The sequence below is a fragment of the Sorex fumeus genome, unplaced genomic scaffold (genome assembly GCF_029834395.1).
Source record: "Sorex fumeus unplaced genomic scaffold, SorFum_2.1 ptg000058l, whole genome shotgun sequence".
NCBI classification, from domain to species: domain Eukaryota; kingdom Metazoa; phylum Chordata; class Mammalia; order Eulipotyphla; family Soricidae; genus Sorex; species Sorex fumeus.
The window spans coordinates 15,463,755-15,485,368 of NW_026606115.1; the positions used below are offsets into that span (position 1 = coordinate 15,463,755).

Genomic DNA, 21,614 nt, shown 5'->3' on the forward strand with positions numbered 1-21,614 from the left:
CTGGTATTTGGCATATTGGGTACGCCATGGGGAGTTTGCCAGACTCTGCCGTGTGGGCAGGCTACATTCGATAGCCTGCCAGTTTGTCCAAAGTAGGAATGAGATAATAAGATGACATAATAAGATGTCATAATAAGATGGTTCCGGAAGCTGGTTTTTATAGTCTCTGAGTCTTGGCCGCTGATGGGATTACACGGCGCCAGGGGGCCAGTTGGTGGGTGTGACCCCCACCTACTGGAATTTGGAGGATCTGGGTGGAGGATGCTCGGCCCCAATCCGAGTAGGCTTGGAGTTTATTCTAACAAATATTTGAAAACAAATAATTGATCTATTTCCAAGGAAAATGCGTTACTGAGACAGCAAGAAAAATTTGTTCCCCTGATTTAGTTTACTGTGGGCTGCAGTGACAGCACAGCGGTAGGTCATTTGCCTTGCACGCAGCCAACATGGCCGACTCGAGTTCGATTCCTCCGCCCCTCTCAGAGAGCCTGGCAAGCTACCGAGAGTATCTCGCCCACACGGCAAAGGCTGGCATGCTACCTGTGACGTATTCAATATGCCAACCACAGTAACAAGTCTCAAAATGGAGACGTTACTGGGCCCGCTCGAGCAAATCGATGAACAACGGGAGGACCGTGATACCGTGATTTAGTTTACTGTGTAGATAAATGATAATGATAGATTCATTAATAATACAAAGGAACACAATACAGGTCTACAAGTCCAAACTATTAGAGAAGACGAATATATGTTCAAAATAAAGCTTGACATTTTCAAAGAATGTTAAGCTTTTGTGTAGGTGTTCCATAAAAGATAACTTTTGAGAAAAATTCTGATGGAAAGAAGGGCATGGATAAAGCCATAGAAATAAATATGACAGGTTTTTTTTGTTTTTGTTTTTGCTTCTATTGGGACCATCTCTTGAGCCCTTAGATAGTTTTTTTGAATAATTATTTCTTTTGGGTAATGTACAGGTAATGTAGATATTTTTCTATTAAAGTAATATAGTCATTTAGGAGCAATGAGTATAGTCATTCATTGCTGTTGATGGACTTTTAAGTTGGTATAGACTGTCTGAAAGTATTTTGTAATATTATCAAAATTCTCTTTTCTTTTTTTCTTTTCTTTCTTTCTTTGGGGAGGTTACACTCAGCAGTGCTCAGGACTTACCTCTGGATCTGCACTCAGGAATCACTCTTGGAGGGGCTCGGGGGACCATATGGGGTGTCTGGGATCTAACCTGGGTTGGCCATGTGCAAGGCAGCACCCTACCCACTTTACTATTGTTCTGGCCTCTTTTCTATTTTTCTTTTCTTGTATGTGTGTTTGGGCCACACCTGGAAGTATTCAGGATTTTCTCCCAGCTCTGTGCTCAGGGATCAATCCTAGAGGTGCTCAGAGCACTGTGTGCATTGCTGAGGATTGAACTGGGTCAGCCACACGTACAAGGCAAGTGCCTTCATCCCTGTACTACTTATCTGATCCTAAGATTATTTTTTCATGCCTCTACCCCTCCTTTTGGAAAAATGAGACAAATTGTGGTTTTTTTTTAGCTTTTTGAAAGTTTTGTATTTAAAGAACCATGGATTACACAATCATTGATAGTTGAATTTTAGTTATATAATATTTTGTAGTGTTGGTTTGTAATGCTGTATAGGCTTCAGATGATTTTTTTGGCTTTTTTTGTGGGAGGGCATACCTGGTGATGCTTAGGGGTTATTTCTGGCTCTGCACTCAGGAATTATTCCTATTGGTGCTTGGAGGATCACATGAGTTGCTGCGGGGATCATATGAAGGTCAGCTGCATGTAAGGGAAGTGCCCTACCCTCTATACTATCTCTCCAGCTACTAAAGTTTCTTACCTTAGTAACTGAAAATAATTTTTTATTTTAGAAACAATACACTGCTCCATGCCCACCACCAATTATTATAATCCTTTTGAGGGGGTTATTTATTTTGGATCCACACCCAGAGGTATTCAGGACTTATTCCTTGCTATGTGCTCAGAGAACATTCTTAGTGGTGTTCAAGACCATATGTCATGACTGGGTACAAAAACAGATTGGCTCCATGAAAGACAAGCTCTTTACCTGCTGTATTATTTTTCTAGACCTAATTTTTGTAATCTCAAAGTGAGAGAATGGCTCAGAAGCTACACAGGATACTAGTAATACATTTTATTACTTAAAACCTCAATTTATGAATAAAAATTCATATCACTTATATCAAAATGAATAAATTATCAACAAATATTTACAATATTGATGTCATTTTTTGCTAATTTTTCAATGAAGATCCCTTCAGATATATGCATCTACAATAGAATTTATGTAGTTGTATACCTGTGTCATTTCTTGATTTTAGCATTTTCTAAGCTTTGAGTTATATTCTAATATGGCAATTTTCATCTATTGCATTTCCCATTATATGTTACATATATGTATAAAACCATATATATGTGCTTATATATGTATATATAAACAAAACCTATTAAAAGACCATTGCTTAAGAGACTGTTCTGTAAGACTATCCAGATTTTACTCTGAGATTTGTCCACTAACTGCTTAGAATTTTTTTAATGTTTTTCTGTCATCACAAATTGCAGAGAACCTTGTTAGTATTTTCAATATTTTTTGGATACAAAAAATATTTTTGGAGACAATATCTTTTTAAAGTTATTCAGATTAGCTTTTCAAACACATAACACCAGAGATTCATCATGCTTGAAACAGTATTTCAAAAGATGCTATCACAAAGTTAATACCGACTTTACTTCTAGAAGAATGTTTTCAAAATACTAGCTAAAAGGCGTCTTTTTAGACAAAAGAGGCCTGTCTTCGAAAACTCTCGAGCTCAGTCACTGACGTGGCTTGGCACAAACCTTAGGCAACTGCAAGCAAACATCTGAGCTCGCAAAGCAGTGCAGAGAAGCGATAAAGGAAGACCTTAAAGAGAGAAGAGCAGCAGTGCTGGCAGATGTGGCAGAAGTTGGGAAAAGCATTTGCAATGCCTGCCTGTCCTTCGCCAAATACACAGCCAGGATGACTGCCCTCCAACGTCCTGATGGATCTATCACATCTTCCAGAAGGGCAATGGAAAAGATTATCCATGACTTCTACTCGGATCCTTCGATAGTCACATCCACCTTCCCACACACCAAATTCCACAGGATGGATATGTTGTTCCCAACATTCCCCTTCCGAAATCTGACACGCCATTTCATGGATAAAGAAGCAAACAGCACCCGGCCCAGACAAGGTCAAACCCAAACACCTGAAGAACCTGCCCTCAGTACTCATCATTACACTGACTCGGCTCTTCACATGCTACCTGTCTGAATGCAAGTTTCCGTTCCCATGGAAAACCAGCAGGACTGTATTACTGTACAAGAAAGGAGACATCCACGACATTGGCAACTATTGCCCGATCTGCCTGTTGTCTGTTGTCTACAAGCTGTTCACGCGAGTCATCCTGAATAGAATTGGCAGAACACTAGATGAAGAACAACCACGCGAGCAAGCTATTTTCCGAAAATGATTCAGCTCAATCGACCATATCCACACAATAAGCAAGCTCATTGAGGTTTCTCGGGAGTTCAAGATGCTGCTCTGTCTAACGTTCGTTGATTTAAAGAAGGCCTTTGATTCTGTTGAGACTGAAGCAGTCATCGAGGCCCTAGCCAAACAGGACGGTCAAACTCAATACATCAGGATCCTCCATGAGCCGTGTTGCGGATTCACTACCAGAATCTCACCATTCTGCGGGGAGGTGATCATTGATGCCAAGAGAGGGGTTCGGCATGGTGATACCATTTCACCGAAACTCTTCAGTGCCACCCTCGAAAACATCATGCAGCGGCTGGAATGGGAAGGAATGGGAGTGAAGATAGATGGTCGGCATATATACCACCTCCAATTTGCTGATGACATTGTTCTAATAACACCAAACATAAGCCAAGCAGCACAAATGCTGGTCGACTGCGACCGTGAGTATGGAAAGGTCGGACTATAGCTGAATCTCACAAAGACAATGTTTATGAGAAATGGTCTCGTTCCTTATGTTGCATTCGATCTCAACGGGATAGACAGCTCCGAATGCAAGTTAAGTGTACCTAGGTCGAGAAGTCAACATGACAAATGACCTGACACCTGAGTTGCACAGGAGGAAAAGAGCGGCTTGGAACACCTTCAAGAGCATGGAAGAAATAGCTAAGAGGAGGAAGAATCTCCGGCTCTGGGCACATCTCTTTGATTCCACTGTTCTTCCTGCATTAACATATGTCTCAGAGACCTGGGCCCTACGCAAACAGGATGGGAACGCTATTTGGGTATCCCTAAGAGGAATCTAAAGAGCTGTGCTTGGAGCATCACACTTCACTCAAATGAGAGAAAGAATCCGGAGTTCCTACCTCCCTTGACAGTCAAGAATCAGGGACACTGTCATTTGCCAAGGCATTGAAAATCAGATGGGCTGGACACATAATGAAATTTGCAAACAACTGCTGGACTAGAGCTGTTACTGACTAGATTCCACAGGACATCAAAAGATCACGTGGCCGCCCACCTATAAGATGGCCGGACTTCATCAAGACCCTGAACGATCGATTTGAGGCTGTTTGTGTTCCTAGAATGAGCAAATATCATTGGGCTATACTAGCACACGACAGGGACAAATGAAGACATTACTGGCACCTGCTCGAGCAAATCGATGAGTAATGGAATGTTAAGTGATCAAGTGATCAAGCTAAAAGGCAATTTATTTGTTGCTATAAGGGCAAAAGAGAAACACATAAATGGTTTGTTTTTAAGTCTGCCTCAGAACATGATGGTTGTCTGAACTTGAACAATACCCTCTTGTATTTGTATTGTGTTTTCTTCTTAATCATGCCCTGCTATCTACATGGACACATTTTTGCTCTCTGGTATTTGTGAGTCAGGCTTTCTCCTTTATACCCCAGTTGTAAAATAATAAATGGTAGATGTTATATTTTTCCATGCCACCAGATGATTGTTTGGTAGAAACTAAACATACATGCTTCAGTCTCTTAAAACTTGGTTAGCTAAGGACCTCCAACTTCCTTATGTTACAACTTGCATGTCTGTGGAAGTGAAAAGTATGCCTAGAATTTGCACTATTATTTAGCCAAATTCTGTCTCTCCTGATCTGTAAATAGAAGTGCTTAGTTCATTATGTGGTAGTCTGCTTAGCTCTTTTTTTGAATTTTTATTAGTGAAACACCATGAGGTACAGTTGTAGACTTAAAAATTTTTGTGCTTGGGTTTAAGTATTACAATGATCCAGTACCCATCCCTCCACCAGTGCCCATTCTCCATCATTTACATTTTTTAAAAAATTTTTGTTAGTGAAACACTATTAGGTACAGTTGTAGATTTACAATTTTTTTTGTGCTTGGGTTTCAATTGTACAATGATCAAACACCTTAGCTCTTTTTTTGTGGTGAATTTGAGTCATACCTAACTGTGCTCTGGAACTACACTCAGCTCAGTGTACAGGGTCACTTCAGGTGGTGCTTGGGGGACCATTAGGTGATGAGGATCAAACCCAGGCCTTCTACAAGCAGAGTATGCACCTAAGTCCTTCAAGCCATCTTACCTGACTCCTTTTTTATATTAAATTATTTCTTAAATTAACTTTATTCATTTTTAAAATAAAATTTCCCCATTTTAATTGAAACACTATGCACATTTGTAGCTCCTCCTCTTCTTCCTCTTCCGTCTCCTCCTCCTTCTCCTTCTCTTCCTCTACCTCCTTAATCACCACACCTGGCCATGCTCAGAGTTTTTTTTTTACTCCAGGCTCTGCACTCAAGGATCCCTCTCGGCAGGACTCAGGAAGGATATCTTGATAGTTTGATGTTGTGGTTGTAATTGTTCTTTGTTTGGGGGCCACACCCATTGCTGCTCAGAGACTACTCCTGACTCTGTGCTCAGTTCACTCCTGGTGGTGCTTGGAACCACGTGATGGTGGAGATCAAAACCAGGTTGGCTGTGTACAAAGAAAGTACTGTTCTATCTCTTGAGCCTCTTTCTTCAATTGATTTTAATGGAATGACTCAAAGAGGGAGGGTGCTATTATTTTAGGGAGGAGGATAAGTAGAGAGGCAAATGCAGTCTTTGTTTTTTTTTTTTTTGTAGAAAAAACTTTAACTAGGTGAGGTTAGGAAATATGATTTGATTCTCTTTTTTCTACTGGACAGCTGTTACTTTCCTTTAAAAATAAAACAGAATCCATTTTATTTTGGTTATAGGCACTGAGAAAATTTACCATTTGATTCAAGAACCACTGAGAACTGGGGGGAATGTGGCTCACTGATAGAGTATGTGAGTCACAGGAGTGAAGTCCTAAGTTCAGTCCCCAACATCATCCTCTCCCTGGCCCCCATAGCTTTAGAGTTGCCTCACCCTGCCCCAAGTGATTTGAGGGCCCTAACACTGGAAATGAAGTAGAAGGTTGAAATTGGGTCTCCATTGTCAATTTAATTCTAATTTCACTCTGTTTTGTCAAGGACTGAGTGCTAATGATCATCTTCTTTTACCAATCTAGGTAAACTGGTAGATAGTTTGTTGTAGTAGTGGTTGTGGTTATAATTATTCTTTGTTCTGGTGTCACACCTGGTGCTGCTCAGGGGCTATTCCTGCCTCTGTGCTCAGTTCACTCCTAGTGGTGCTTGGGACCATGTGGTGCCAAGGATTGAAAGTAATCAACCGCATACAAGGCAAGTGCCTCCCCGCTTGTACTAGCTCTCCAGCCCACTAGCAAAGTTTTACTTTATTTTTGGTTTTGGAGGGCCACACTCAGCAATGCATAGGGATTACTCCTGTCTCTACATTCAGAAGTTACTCCTGGCAATGCTTGATGGACCATATGAGATGCTGGGGATCAAATCTGGGTCAGCCATGTGCAAGGCAAATGCCCTACCCACTGTACTATCACTTTGGCTCCAAATAGTGAATAGTTTTATACTGTATCTCCTCCTTTTGCTGATTTGATTTTGATAATGATTTTGTAGACAGTCAATTTTTGTAATTGTTTTTTAAATTTTAATTTTTTTTATTAGTGAATCACCGTGAGGTACAGTTACAGACTTATAAACTTTAATGCTTGTGTTTCAGTCATACAATGATCTAGTACCTATCCCTCCACCAGTGCCCACCACCAATGGTCCCAGCATTCCTCCCACCTCCTACCCCCCGTACCTGTAATTGGGTTTTTGAAGTGATATTTTTTGGGGAAAGCATGGACTTTTGAGACCTATATAAGAGAATGTTAAATATCAAGCCTGCTGCTTATAAGTAGTTTTGTCCAATTGTTTTCATACTCACACTGACACTGGCACTGGCACCTCTTCCTTACAGTAGATTGTGGATATTAACTTGATATTTAAAAGTAGTTCTAGGGCCTGGAGTGTAGTAAAGAAAGTAAGATGCTTGCCTTGCATGCAACTGACTTGTGTTTGATCCCTGGCATCCCCTGTGGTCCTCAAAGCACTGCCAGGAGTAAACCCTGAGCTTCACTGGGGGTTGCCCCGCAACCAAAATAAATGAATAAATAAGTCATTCTGGTGATACAGTATAGCAGGTAAGGTGCTTGCTTTGTACTTAGCTGACCTGGCTGGGTTCAGTCCCCAGCACCCCATGTGGCCTCCTGAGCACTGCCAGGGCTGATCCCTGAGCACCGAGCCAGGAGTAAACCCTGCACACTGTTGGGTGTGGCCCTCAAACCAAAAAAAATGTAGTTCTACTAAATAAAAAGTCATACTCTGTTAATGAGGTATCTGGGAGTGAATAAGTCCGTTCTTCTAATGGTGCCAAATGAGAAAATTAACTGGCTGAATGAATACCAGCTACTTAATACAGTGATTTGTAATATGAATATTTCCATTACAGCTTTCACTGGGATTGTTGGGGGTGGAGGGTTTAGTCTAAGAACTAAGGTGTACATGTAATAATTATGAAGTAGCACTTAAGTTTTTTAAAGGGCTTTTTAATGTTTCTTTATTCATAAATATTATTTCTCGCTGCAGATTGAAATCATAGAAGACATACTTGTTCTTCTTAAGAGAAAAGGGAGAAATCTGTAAGTATTTATCCTTTACAAATTAAAAAAAATATTTGTGCATTGTGCTGTGCAAAGTTAAGTTGTTTTAATTAAATTTACATAGTTGAGTTTCTGGCATACAATGTTCCAGCACCAGTCTCTTCATCAATGTTAATTTCTGTCCACCACTGTCCTCAGGTTTCCGCACATTGCACCGTAACAAGCATTTTTATTTAATGGTGAGAAAACCTTGCCAATATTTTTTTATGTTTGTATTTAAAAACCAGTATTCTTTGCAGCCTTTAGGAAGAATGTAGTCATGAAATTTCCTTATGAATGGATGGACACTAAGAGTATCATGCTGAGTGACATAAGTCAGAAGGAGAGGGACAGGTATAGAATGACTGCATTCATTTGTGGGGTATAAAATATGTGTGTGTATATATATATATATATGATTAGTATCCAAAGTCAGAGTAACATGACAATAATAGTTGGAAACTATCATTTTGGACAGAAACTGAGTGTTGAAAGTAGGTAAAGGGATATACCTGATAACCATTAAGTATCTGTATTGCAAACCATAAGGCCCAAAAGGAGAGGGAGGAAGGGAGGGAGGGATATGGGAGAGAGAGAGAGAGAGAGAGAGAGAGAGAGAGAGAGAGAGAGAGAGAAAACAGGCAGGGGGTATGTGGGAGGGAAACTGGAACCATTGGTGGTGGTGAGAAATGTATACTGGTGAAGGGACAGGTGTTGGAACAATATATGACTGAAACCCAGTCAGGAACAATTTTGTAATAGTGCATATCCCTGTAATCCCATTGAAAATAAATAAATAACAAGTGAATACCAGTGTTTGTAAAAGTAAAACAGAAAAACTTTTTTACTTGGTGTTACTTCTAAAATTTAAATAACCTGTCACTTGTTTATAAAAGGGAAATAATTTAAAAGCCCAATACAATATTTTTTCTTTGAAGACCATAAAGAATGGAGTCATAGAACTAAGTTCCGTTACTGAATTCTGAAGCTTATAGGCTATGTTTCTTTGGCAAGCTGTTTTGTTTACTGTTGCCTCAGTTTTTTAATCCTTAAAATGGGCCTTTTTGTATGAAACTTTAAACCTCTTAGTTTACAAAGTTGTTTACAATGCATTTGTTGTTTCAGGTATTCAATGTTCCAACACCAGTCCCACCACCAAATTGTTCTTTCCTCCACCAGTGTCCCCAGTTCTCTACCATCCCCTACCCAAGCCTGCTCTCTTCTTAGCAGGCACAAAATAATTTACTTGATACTGCTTGTTAGAACATATATCTCATACTGGTATTACAAAAGTAATTGTCTGAGGACTTATAGAGCCTTTAGGTGCTAGTTGAGCCTTCTATATTATTATTTTCACTCATTGAACTTAGCAGGCTTCTATGCAATTTACCCATTTAATTTTCTTTGATGCTACTGGTCTGTAAGCTTTGTGAAGTTTGGAGGTGTTATAGCTATTCGCACACTTCAGGAGCTTTGGTGCTGGAACAATAAGCTGCCAATGACTTACTTAGATCAGTTGTGAAGTTGGACCATTTCTCTGGCTGTATAAGGAGCTGGATGTGGGTAGAATGTAGGGCCATTGACAGAGTGGGGAATTGGTCTTCCCCAGTCCTGGTAAGGCTCCAGCCTGGCAGCAGCTACCTGAAATAATTTCAGCTGCCAGTATCACTCTGAGATCAGTTCTGAAAGTGGTCCTGTAAAAAGGACCTTAATACTAAGTATCCAGTGAATAGTTCTTTATTGGCAATGGAGTTTAATAGTAGTGTATATGCTGTCCAATGAGTTAAAGCTTATCTATTCCTATTTTTTCATATTTTTTCAGTCTCCTCTGTTGGTGCTTAGGGGCTACTTCTGGGTCTGTGCTCAGGAGTGACCCTTGGCATTACATAGGGTCATATACCATCCAGGGATGGAACTGAGCTAGCTCTTTAGTCCCTGTACTATCTCTTTCGCCCTTAAGTATATTTCTGGTCTTCAAAAATTAGTAGTTTTAGCACTATCCTTCATTGGAATGCCTATTATAGACAATAATACCAAATTTTTGAGACCCATCATTGTTACTGGTATTTGGCATATTGGATACCCACGGGGAGTTTGCCAGACTCTGCCGTGTGGGCAGGTTACATTCGGTAGCCTGCCAGGTTGTCCAAAGTAAGAATGAAAAGTTTTGAATATGGCACTTTTTAAAATCTCAGGGCTAGGATGAAGGAGACGTTACTGGTGCCTGCTTGAGGCAATCGATGAACAACAGGATGATCGTGATCAAAATTTTGAAAAAGGGTGCTTAGAATCATATTTGAGCTTGAAACTTATATAGTTCAGGTTCCCTGACATTGACGACATTGACTTTTAGCCTAATTCTGACTTGTGAAGGTTTTGTTATTTTGTTTTTTTGATTGGGGGCTACATCCAGTGGTGCTCAGTGCTTAATCCTGGCTCTGCGCTCAGGGATCACTCCTGGTGTAGACCATATAAAGTGCTGGGAATCAAACCTGGGTTGGCTGCATACAAGACATGGCATCCTACCTTCTGTTCTATGTCTCCTAACCAGGGAAATTTTTATCTGGTTTATCATGAACTAAGGAAAATAAGGACTATTATAAGATATAATAAAAAAGATTATTTCTTTTTATAAGATATATCCTTTGAATTTGGAGGAGTTAAACATGTGCTGTGTTATTCTTCTTACCAACCTTATTTGTTTTTTTCAATTTTTTGCCTGCCTTTGGTCTTTTAATTTTTTTTAAATTTTTCTTTCTTTTCAGCACCGTGATTTACAATGGTAGGTTTTTATGAGTGATTTATAATGGTAGGGTTTTATGTGCACAATCTTTCCAATACCACACCCTTCAGCAGAGTGCCCATTTCCTCCTACGTTCATGATCTCTGTTTCCTCTCCCCATCCTACCCACCCTCTACCTAAGACTCAGTTCTTCAGACTAATTTTTAGGTTATTTTGCCTTAAGGCATTTGTTATTTCCTTATACTGTCTCTTTATATCCCACATATATTTCACATTTTTATCTGTACTTTTACTTTTGGGTAACTTCACTCAGCAAGGTACTCTCCAGTTCCATCAATATAGCAGCAAACCTCATGATTCTGCGTTAAACCTGAGTAGTATTCCATTGTGCACATATACTACACTGCTCGTCAGCCTGGTCTGTAGTATCTTAAAATCTGAATCCAATTTTCTCATTTTATAGATGAAGAAACAGACCAGACAAGAGGTTGTTTAATGCATTTCATTATATCTCAGCAAGCTGCAGAACCGGGACCAAAATCCTGTGTACATAAGCTGCCTCTCTAGTATTTCTGGTCTTCTGAGTTGCTTTCATTATAATAGGTTATGAACTGGAAACAGAAGATCTAGTAGTTGTTCACCTTCATTTCTCCTCCTCCTCCTCCTCCTCCTCCTCCTCCTCCTCCTCCTCCTTCCCCTTCACTTCCTCCCCCTCCTCCTCCTCCTTCTCCTTCTTCTCCCTCTCCTTCTCTTATTTCTCCTCCTCTTCCCACTCCTCCTCCTCCCCCTTCCTTCTCACACCTCCCTCCTTTCTTCCTCCTACTCCTTCTCCATGCTCAGGGGCTACACCCAGCTCTTCATGCAATGACAAGCATAGAACCCTCTTTGCAAAGCAAGGACTCCAGACCTTTGCATTATCTCCCTGGCCACAAAGCTAGTTGTTCTTATGTGCCAGTTAGTAGTTTTGAATTTCAAGCATAAATATATCAAAGAGACTTGATAATCATTTAGAGTTAAGTGTTAAAATCTATTGAGTAGCCTGTATTTTTTCATGCAATTTTTAATATGACCAAAGATTACCAACAGCAGACCAGAATTAACTGTCTTTAGAGTCCAGCCAGTTATGTCACATGCTAGCCCATCCATGATTTGAACAAGAAGATAAGATAGCAATTTTTTTGGAAATACACTATGGTGCCTTTGTGAAGGTACAAGTTAATCTTATATAATTAATTTATCCAAAGAAAGTCTGTTCCCTGTATTTCTTGCATGTATGCATGTGCATGTGTGTACACGTGCATGCACGTGTGTGAACACACACAGAAGAGTGAGTGAGAGTTACACTTGCAGTTTATCTACACATGAAAGAGAAAAACCACCAAGGTGAAGAGCAGGTGTTGTCAGAACATTAGTAGGAATATCTGTCTGGCTAGTTCTATTTACTTTGTAGTGTTTGTGATATGTTAGACTTTCCTTTAGTCAGCATAGCTTTGACTTGCCTGCGTGGCAAGCTACCCGTGATGTATTCAGTATGCCAAACACAGTAACAAGTCTCAAGATGGAGACATTACTGGGCCCGCTCAAGCAAATCGATGAACAACGGGAGTACCGTGCTACCATGCTACCTTAAAATATTCTTCCAAATAGAAATAATCCTTTCTCTTCCTTGACTCATTTGCCTTAGTGAAGCATTCATAGGCCAGATAAACAAGTGAAGAGAGAGAACAGAATGAAAAGTATTCCCCATCCCTACCATAGAGACATTAACTTTAGGAGTACTTTTTCATGACTTTTTGTATTTGGATTCAAGTGTTTAATTAAAACATCTTTTAGTTTCTGAAATTATCAGACACATCGGTAATTCTCTGTTAAGAATAAACATATATTCTATGTTTCCTTTGGACTTTAGAATAGCTGCACCGTTTTCTCTACTAATTCTAATACTTGAGAGTTGGCCGAATGTCTATAGGATTTTAGTTGTCAACAGTCTGAGTTCTTTTATGCCATTTTAAGGTATATTTAATATTGAAGAGCAGAGGTTGGAAGTTGCACATGCAGTGCATGTGATCTGGCCCTTTGAGCTGTCTTCCTGATATATTATACCCATTTTGGGGAACTCAGCCATACCTGGTGGTGCTTACAATCTGTATTCTTGGAAGTTACTCCTGGTGGTGTTTGTTGCATGCAAAGCAAGTTCCTTAACCCCTCTATTATCTCTCTAGCCCAATTACCATTTTTCGAGTAAGTTTTATTTAGGATATATAAAAAGGAGAGAGGGAAGAGAGGAGAGGAAAGGGAGAGTGTAAGGGCCTGACCAATAAACATATTTTATTTTATATTTTTATTTTTATGTTTGTTTTGGGGCCACACCCAGCAATGCCCAATGGATACTACTGGCTCTGCACTCAGTAATTATTCCTGGCAGGGCAGTGCTCAGGAGACCATATAGGATGTCTGGTATTGAACCTGAGTCAGGCGCGTGCATGGCAAGTGCTCTACTTCCTGTACTCTCTCCAGCCCAATAACCATATTTTAAAACCATGATACCATTTTATGTTATAGTGGGTGACTGACTCTTTTTTAGTGACTGTTTGACTATTTTGTAAACATTGTTGAAAGACTGGGACTGGAGTGATAGCACAGTGGTAGGGCATTTGCCTTGCACGCAGCCAGCCTGGCCGAGCGGGTTTGATTCCTCCGCCACTCTCGGAGAGCCTGGCAAGCTACCGAGAGTATTCAATATGCCAAACACAGTGACAAGAAGTCTCGATGGAGACATTACTGGGCCCACTCGAGCAAATGGATGAACAACGGGAGGACAGTGACAGTGACAGTGTGTTGAAAGGCTACATTGTTGCATAATATTTTATAATATGAAGTACTTTCAAACAGCATTAGCAAAGAACTTACCTATTAGGGGCTGGAGCGATAGCACGGCGGGTAGGGGGTTTGTCTTGCATGCGGCGGACCCGGGTTCAATTTCCAGCATCCCATATAGTCCCCTGAGCATCACCAGGAGTAATTCCTGAGTGCGTGAGCCAGGAGTAACCCCTGTGCACCTCCGGGTGTGACCCAAAAAGAAAAAAAAAAGAACTTACCTATTAAACTGGTTCCTCTAGAAAATGAAGAGGGTAGGTCATGTAGCAAAAAAGGTATGGTTGCAAAATTTGTCCTGTAACATGCTGTTCCTGGGAAAGTTCTAAGGTTGGATACAATTTTCTTTTGCATCTGCACACATGATTTTGTCAGTCTTTAGTTGTTTTGCATCATATATAAATAGATAAGATGACAGGAGATAAATGTGTACCTCAGACAGTCTGTTTCTGACTTGAACAAATACAGTATAACAGTAAGTTAACTTTCAAGTTTAGTTTCTTAATCCAATTCTATTAAAATAATTTACATTTGGTAAAATAATTGTCCCAAGTATCCAAAAAATATTTTACACATCTGAGTTTACACTATGGCATGACGAACCATTTAATTTAGCAGTAATGTTTTATCTAAAGTAAGGTTTTGTCTACAGGAACCTATAGCAGTTCTGAGTAGCAGTTGTATAATATTGAAATTGTCTCTTTGCTTTCCTTCTTCAGCCATGAACCCTTAAATTTTCTTTCAAAACATTTAACTCCCAGAAATGTTTTCTTCCTCTTTTCATAATATTTAATAAAGTTGTTCTGGGACATCAAGTTTTGTCAGTAGGGACCACTTGTAACCGGACATCATCTCAAAATTCTTTCATTGTAATCTTCAGCTTCAATTATATACAAGAAACCCTAGACTTTAGAAAACTGAATACTTCAAAATTGAGTTTATTGGAACATCTGAAATGAGGAGCATACAGATAATTATATTCACAATATATGCAAAGTGTGTAGGCAACAGCATTGCCTCCTAAGTCTCATTTGAATACACACAGATAGGATCCCAATTACCCTACCCTATGACCCAGAAAAAAAACATTATCTGATGCATGCTTGGGGATGTTCTTAAGGCATTGTGGGAGGGAACTTGTTCTTGTGCTTGAGAGTGCAACATGGCAGCAGAGGTGTTTGCTTTCCTGGGAAAAGCTGGGAAGAGACTGGCAGGATGGAGCCGTCAGGAGTTAACACTTCTCCAGGTGATGAAGTAAACAGGTTCAGTTAATTTTGTTTGAGACGCACCCAAAGATCAGTCATAGTTGTGAGAAGCTTCTGGTTAAAAATACTGAGGTGAAAGTGCTGCGTGTTATAGGGGATCTATGTAGTATATCTTGGGTTTTTGGTTTTGGTTTGCCTTTTTAAAAAGTTTGGAAATGTATTTTTATAATTGCTGTATATTGGATTTAATGTTTGATTGTGCACACTATATTATTGATTAGATTGGTCTACCAATTTGAGACAATAGTCAGATGGGTATGTATTTTATATGATTATTCTATCTCAGACTGTGAGCAAAATATGCTGCCAACTAATTCCTATAGATGCTTTTATTTTCTTGATATTAACATAAACTAGAGAACTAATTATATAGTATTATAGCTCCTGTAAAGTGTGATTTTACTAACAAAATGCAGCATTTCTCTTTTAACATAGTATTTAAGCTTTCAAGTATATTTGTAACTTCTTAAGACTGTGTGAATGAAAATTGGATTGTAAAAGAGGACTCCACCCCTTTGTGAAAGTCTTGGTGTTGCAACATCTGTGTAGAAATATGATCTTTTAAAATACAACATATATTATTATCTGTTTAATCTCTTAAAAACTTTCATAATTTTAAAATTTAATGTTTAGTGCATGTAACTAATCCTTTTAGAAGGCAAGTTGTCTATTTGGTATGTAATTAAATTATACCTAAATTATGTGTGATACCTGCAAATGGGATTTCTTAATGTAACACAGTTTATCATTGGTTTTTCAAATTGATATATTTTTGCATTTTTATAAGATCTTAAGCTGAAGGCGGATGGTGTTAGTCTGTCTTTCCTGTGAGTTTCAGCTTGGCAGATACATGGATCCTTGCTTCATTCAGTGCATTGTCTAACATTTAAAAAAAATAATGGCTTGATGCACTTCAGTTTATTAATTTTCTTATTTTGTTCTTAAATTGATGTTACATCATGTTTATTGGGGAGATATTTACTTCTTTAATTTGTTTTTGGGCCTTGCAAATAGTATTCAGGAAGCCCAGGACCACTCCTACCGATACTCTGGGCGAGTCGTTTTAATGCTTGGGCACTGGAATGCAATGCTGATGCTGATTGGGGCCCAGTAGTGCTGAGGGCCACCATTGCTACACCGAGAAGTGCTCTGGATCCTACAGGGATACATCCAGTAGTGTTGGAATGGGATCTTCTGGTGCCAGAGATCAAACTTGGAGCCTTGCACACTTAAGGCTTGCTTTCCTGATCCCTGAGCCCTCATATCTTTTAAATTAAGATTTTACTAAGTATGTCTGTTTACTTTGTATATTAGAGCTTAATGTATTACTAATGCTTTTTTTCATTCAATCTAACTCAGCATTTGAAGTAACTGGAATGAAATACTTATTATTGAACTTGATCTTACAATCATAAGTCCATTTGCAGCTAAGTTTTCACAAAAACATCTGGAACTTCCAGATACCTAAAGGAAGATTTTTTTTTTCTGTCAAAAATTCCTTAGGCTGTCGAACAGAATAGTGTCCAAGTTTAATGCAGACTTTCCAATTAGACAGTTTCTTACATACTTGTGCTTTTTAGATTGTACTCATACAGTTAACCTCCGCTGGTATCTGAAAGCACAGAGTTCCTTGGAGATCTTTCCTAAGCAGAAGTGACCTAAATTACACACAAAAAAACTCCCATTAATTTAGATGAAAGCTTTTTGAGTGTTTCTAGGCACCAAAAATAGTCTTCCAGTTACCAAATAACACAAATCCTGAAATAGCACTCACATATAATAGCAGCAGAAATGACAAGAGCAGCCTGTATAAAGTTATGCTTGGGGAAGGAGTGTGATAAGGCCACTCTTACTGTTCCTAAGTACTTACAGCTTCAAGAATGCAAAACACATGCTGAATATTAATTTTGCATTTCACCTTTGGTTGTAAAAGCCAGATTCCTCTTTGCCTTTCTCTTGGTTAGCAAAAGTAGGTGTTCATGTAAATCTTTCATAAATATGATGTGGTATAACTTCAATGTTCAGAGGCAGGGGAAACCTGTATGACTAGGCCTACAGATAGTGTGGAGGAAAGCATTGACTGAAACATCAGATAGACCTGATTCCAAGTCCCTATTTAGCTGCGTTAGTTGGACAAATTTTTAATCCCTCTTAGATTGTGATAGCATCAGTAAAGTGAGGGTCGCACATCCAAAAACATTGCCTGAAGGATTAAATGAGACAAAGAGTTTAAAGGACAGTGCAGCGCCTTGTCCATAGTAAGTGCATTGTGAATGGTTATTCATCCCATCCTCATATGTAATGTCAGTTTCAAAGAAAAAAAAAACATTTAACTATCTTGTGAGGATAATGCCCCATTCTTTCTAGCTGACATACATCTTACTCAAGGAAGATTTCAAGAAAATGAACCAAGAGGGTCCACAGTATCACTCTTCATACTTGGAATCACAGCATACCCTTGTGAAAGATATCAGGGCAGGAACACACATGATATATCCTGCGTGCTTTTATGACACCACATTTTCCCTCTGTGCAGCAGGACATATTTCCAGTTTCGTGTTTCTCTTAAGCAACTAAAACAATGCTTAATTTTAATTAGCAGGGATTTTAGGAGGATACTATTTCCTAGAATGTTGGCATTCATAAGGGGTTTTTAAAAGAGAACTCAGGTGGTTTCCCTCAGGCTATTGCACTTAAAGTTTAGGAGCAGTTTTGCTTATGTTCTTATTTCAGCCAGAGTAAGTTGATTGAACTGCTAGCCTATGGAGAAGTGTTGCAGTTGCTAAGAATTCAGCAGCAAACAGTGAACTTGGATGGAGTTTATGTACTAGTGGAGATAGAGACAATATCATCACAAATAAAGTGTTATGTACTAAGGAAAAACAGTGATAAAAAGGATTGGAAGTATTGGAGTATAATTTTATAGAGTGGTCCAGGTGAAGAAGGCCTCACCAAGGTGATACTGTGTAAGGGCAAGACCGACGGTGAGAAAGTAAACTCTGTAGGTTGTCTTGGAATATCATCCTAGGTATGGAACAACATATAAAGATTCTGGAACAGGATCATGCTTTGTGTATTCCAGAAGCAGCAAGAACACGTGTTGATCTGTGTCATGAGGGGAAAGTTTAATGGGAAATAAAGTCAGAAACCTGAGAATCTCACAGTCAGATAAGTCACTGTAGGGATTATTTTTTCTTCTGAGTAATGTGAGAATTTAAACCATTTTTTTAATGAAGCAAGATAGAGTTTTTTTTTTTTTTTTTTGCGGGGAAGGGATTGGAATGGTTGGGCCGCACCTGGTTCTGCACTCAGGAGTCACTCCTGGTGGTGCTTGGGGGAACCTTATGGGATGCAAGGAATCAAACCTGGGTCAACTGTGTGCAAGGGAAATGCTCTACTCACTGTACTGCTTGTTACTCCAGCCCCCACAGATAATTCTTATTGAACGCACATGTCTACTCTTGTTCTTCTCACACATCTTTCTAAATAAAGTTTCAAGAGAGAACACAGATATTTCCAGAATGTAAAAAAACAAAGAAACACAGACAGGCAAGCAAGATACATGTTCAAGGAAGATCATAGGCTTGAAGAGCAAGCCTGTTGTTCTGTTCACAAAATTAGAACCTTCGAAAATTTTTGAGCAGAGGGATGATCTATTATTTTAACTGGAACACTCAGGCTTCTGGGTTTGGGACTTACGTGGGTGGAAGCAGGGAGAACAGTTAGCTCCTGCATTTGTCTAGGTGAGAGGTTTCAAACCAAGATGGTAGCTGTGTGGATGATGAAAACTAGTTGCATTAGATATTTTTTGCATAAAGTGTACTGTACTGGTAGGATGGTGACAAAAAAAGAGAGTGAAAGTAACTTTAAGTGAAAGTAACTTTTTGTTCAAGCACTGGAATTTCTAGAGATGGGTACAGTTGTATTTTTTTTCTTTCTTTCCTTTTTGGTTCTTGGGCCACACCTAGCTGTGCTCAGGGCTTACTCCGGGCTCTGTGCTTAGGGATCACTCTTATCACAGTTCAGGGGACTATATAGGATGCTGGGGATTGAATCCAGGTCGAGAGTGTGCAAGGCAAACACTGTACACTTGCTGTACTCTTGCACTACCTACTCTACTCTTGTACTGCCCCCCACAGTTACAATTTTATTGCTCAAACTTACCTGTGTGGAAACAGGTACAGATTATTCGAGAATTGGAATTAACAAAAGTATAACCAAATAAATCACTTAGTAACTTTGTAAACCAGGTAGCCACAAAGGTTATAGGATTGATAGGAAAGCACTGAAAGTATATTCCAGAGACATTATTATTACCTATGAGTTCAATTTGGGTAAGGAGGATTCTCTCCACATTTTTAAGACATAGGTAAACATAACAGTACCCTGGTTTTACATGTTATGCCTCAGATACAGATGGAGCTTTGAAATGTGGCACCATATAACTTGTTGAAATTTATACTAAGTGGTTGACACTGATGGTAAAACCTAGCTCTTCTAGTGGTTTATCCTGACTTTCTTAAACTTTTCCACTCATACTCCCTTTTCACCTGAGAGATGCATCACAGGCAAGTGCTGCCAAAAATACCTCCAGTTCGTTAGGGTGGTTGATTCAGAACCATTTGGGTGTTTCTCTTTGCTCAAAATTCATTTACTGGGGCTGGAACGATAGCACAGTGGGTAAGGTGTTTGCCTTGCATGCGGCCGACCTGAGTTCGATTCCCAGCATCCCATATGGTCCCCTGAGCACTGCCAGGGGTAATTCTTGAGTGCAGAGCCAGGAATAACCCCTGTGTATTGCCAGGTGTGACCCAAAAAGCAAAAAAAATCATTTACTGTTGCTGATTTTTTTCTACGTTCTCTACATTTAGTTCCACCATGACCCATGGTTTAAGAAGCTAGGGTTTAGTTCCTTTACCATCTAGCATAGCAGATTTTCTCCTGTAGTGTGCCTACATTCTACATACATTAGAATGTAAATAATTCAATTTCCCTTTTGACATAGATTACAAAAGTGAAAGGACACTTTACAAAGAGAGCAATAAAAGCATCTGCTATAGCCATTTGATCATGTTTGTTCTGACTGAGGCTTATTTCCAGTCTATCTGTCCCCTTCTGTAAACATACTCATTCTTCACATCTTCACATGTACCTTAATATTTGTGTGGTTTTGGTGAAGCCTTTCTGGGCGATTTTATTTCCTCCCCCAATAAAACTGGATATAATTACCCCATCAAATTTATTTTGTTTTTAGGCTACAACTGGCAGCGCTCAGTTCTTATTCCTAGCTCTGTATACAGGGGTCACTCCTGTTGGGGTTCATACATGGTGCCAGGGATTTGCTATCAGAGTTGGCCCCATGCAATGCATGCACCTTAACTACTGTATTATCTCTCCAGATCACTATCCTTTATCATATTCTACACTACATATTTGTGAACTGTTCTCTCTGTCCCCATTTTGCATATAAAAGTACTGAGGGCTCATTTTTCTCAGACTTTTTAAAAAGCAGTATAACAGATTTTATTTGAAAGTTTTGAGGATGGAGTTGTGGGGGGGGGAGACAGAGAGACAATATATGCTCAAGAAAGAACATGGGCTTCTTCAGATTGGAGAGGGAGCCCCCGTACACATCCCAGCAGTAGATATGAAAGTATGAAAGAACACCTCTCAAGAGTGGAGATGTAGGCAACTCATGTGCTCAGGCACCATGTGTACTTGGCAGCAACGCATGGGGACAGCCTCAGGCAGCATGTGTGTGAGATTCTTTTGTTCAAATTGGCTTTTATAGGGTTTCTACAAGCTGCCCCATGAGGGACTTTCTACCTAGGTAAGAGTCCATTTCTAGGGTGGTTGCCCAGGGTTAGATTTAGTAGTTGATGGTCTTCTTTAATGTTCCCTCATTGGCCTTTGTTACCCCTGGAGCTTCTCTTAGAGGTGGTTCCAGCCTTCTCTGGGTCTCTGTTGACACTGTGTAAAGGCCTTGTTTCCTGTATCTACAATGTGGGCTTTTGTAGCCTTAGAGCTATTTGATTTATTGTTTCCCAGTAATTCATTGCCAGCTGAAGGGGGCTAGGGGTGGCTCACTATCTGCCTGTCTGCTTCATATTCCCCCATAGAGATTTCACTGCCTTAAATCTTTAAGGAGAATGCTGGTGAAGATCCATCTTCTGTATCTTCTACAGTACCAAATGACCACAGATCCTGTCTGCATAAGGGATGAAACCACATGCTACCTTAACTTTAATGGGGCTCAGGCGATTGTTCATTGGGTTTCAGGGTTGTCAGTTTGAAAGTCTGAAAATAGAGAACATGATTAGCACTGAAGAAATTAAAAACCTTTTTTGTTCTTGAAAGAGCAGATGGTTTCCTGCTTTAGAAAACACTCCCTGAGATCTTCAGACAGAACTTTAAAACAAAACAAAACAAAACAAAAAACCCAACATAGCATTATAGCTATTCCTATGATTATAAGAACAAAGAGTAATTTCTTAGCTGTGTTTACTCAGCTTTTTAATAAAGTTCTCTGCACACTTAGTAGTTATTCATATATTTTGGGGGAAACAATTGCATTAATGTAATGTAATGTAATCATATTAATTGACAGGAATTTATTAATAACATGAATGTAACTC

General features: G+C 39.4%; 1 protein-coding gene across 2 annotated transcripts in view; it reads left to right on the forward strand.

Moving 5' to 3' along the window:
* Positions 1-21,614, forward strand: part of ACSL4 (acyl-CoA synthetase long chain family member 4) — a 104,773-nt gene that overhangs the window by 31,422 nt on the left and 51,737 nt on the right. For both annotated transcript variants that reach the window (XM_056125672.1, XM_056125671.1), the window contains one exon: positions 8,045-8,097. The gene's annotated coding sequence lies outside the window, so the exon portion shown is untranslated. Of the gene's footprint in view, positions 1-8,044; positions 8,098-21,614 lie in introns of those variants that run through there.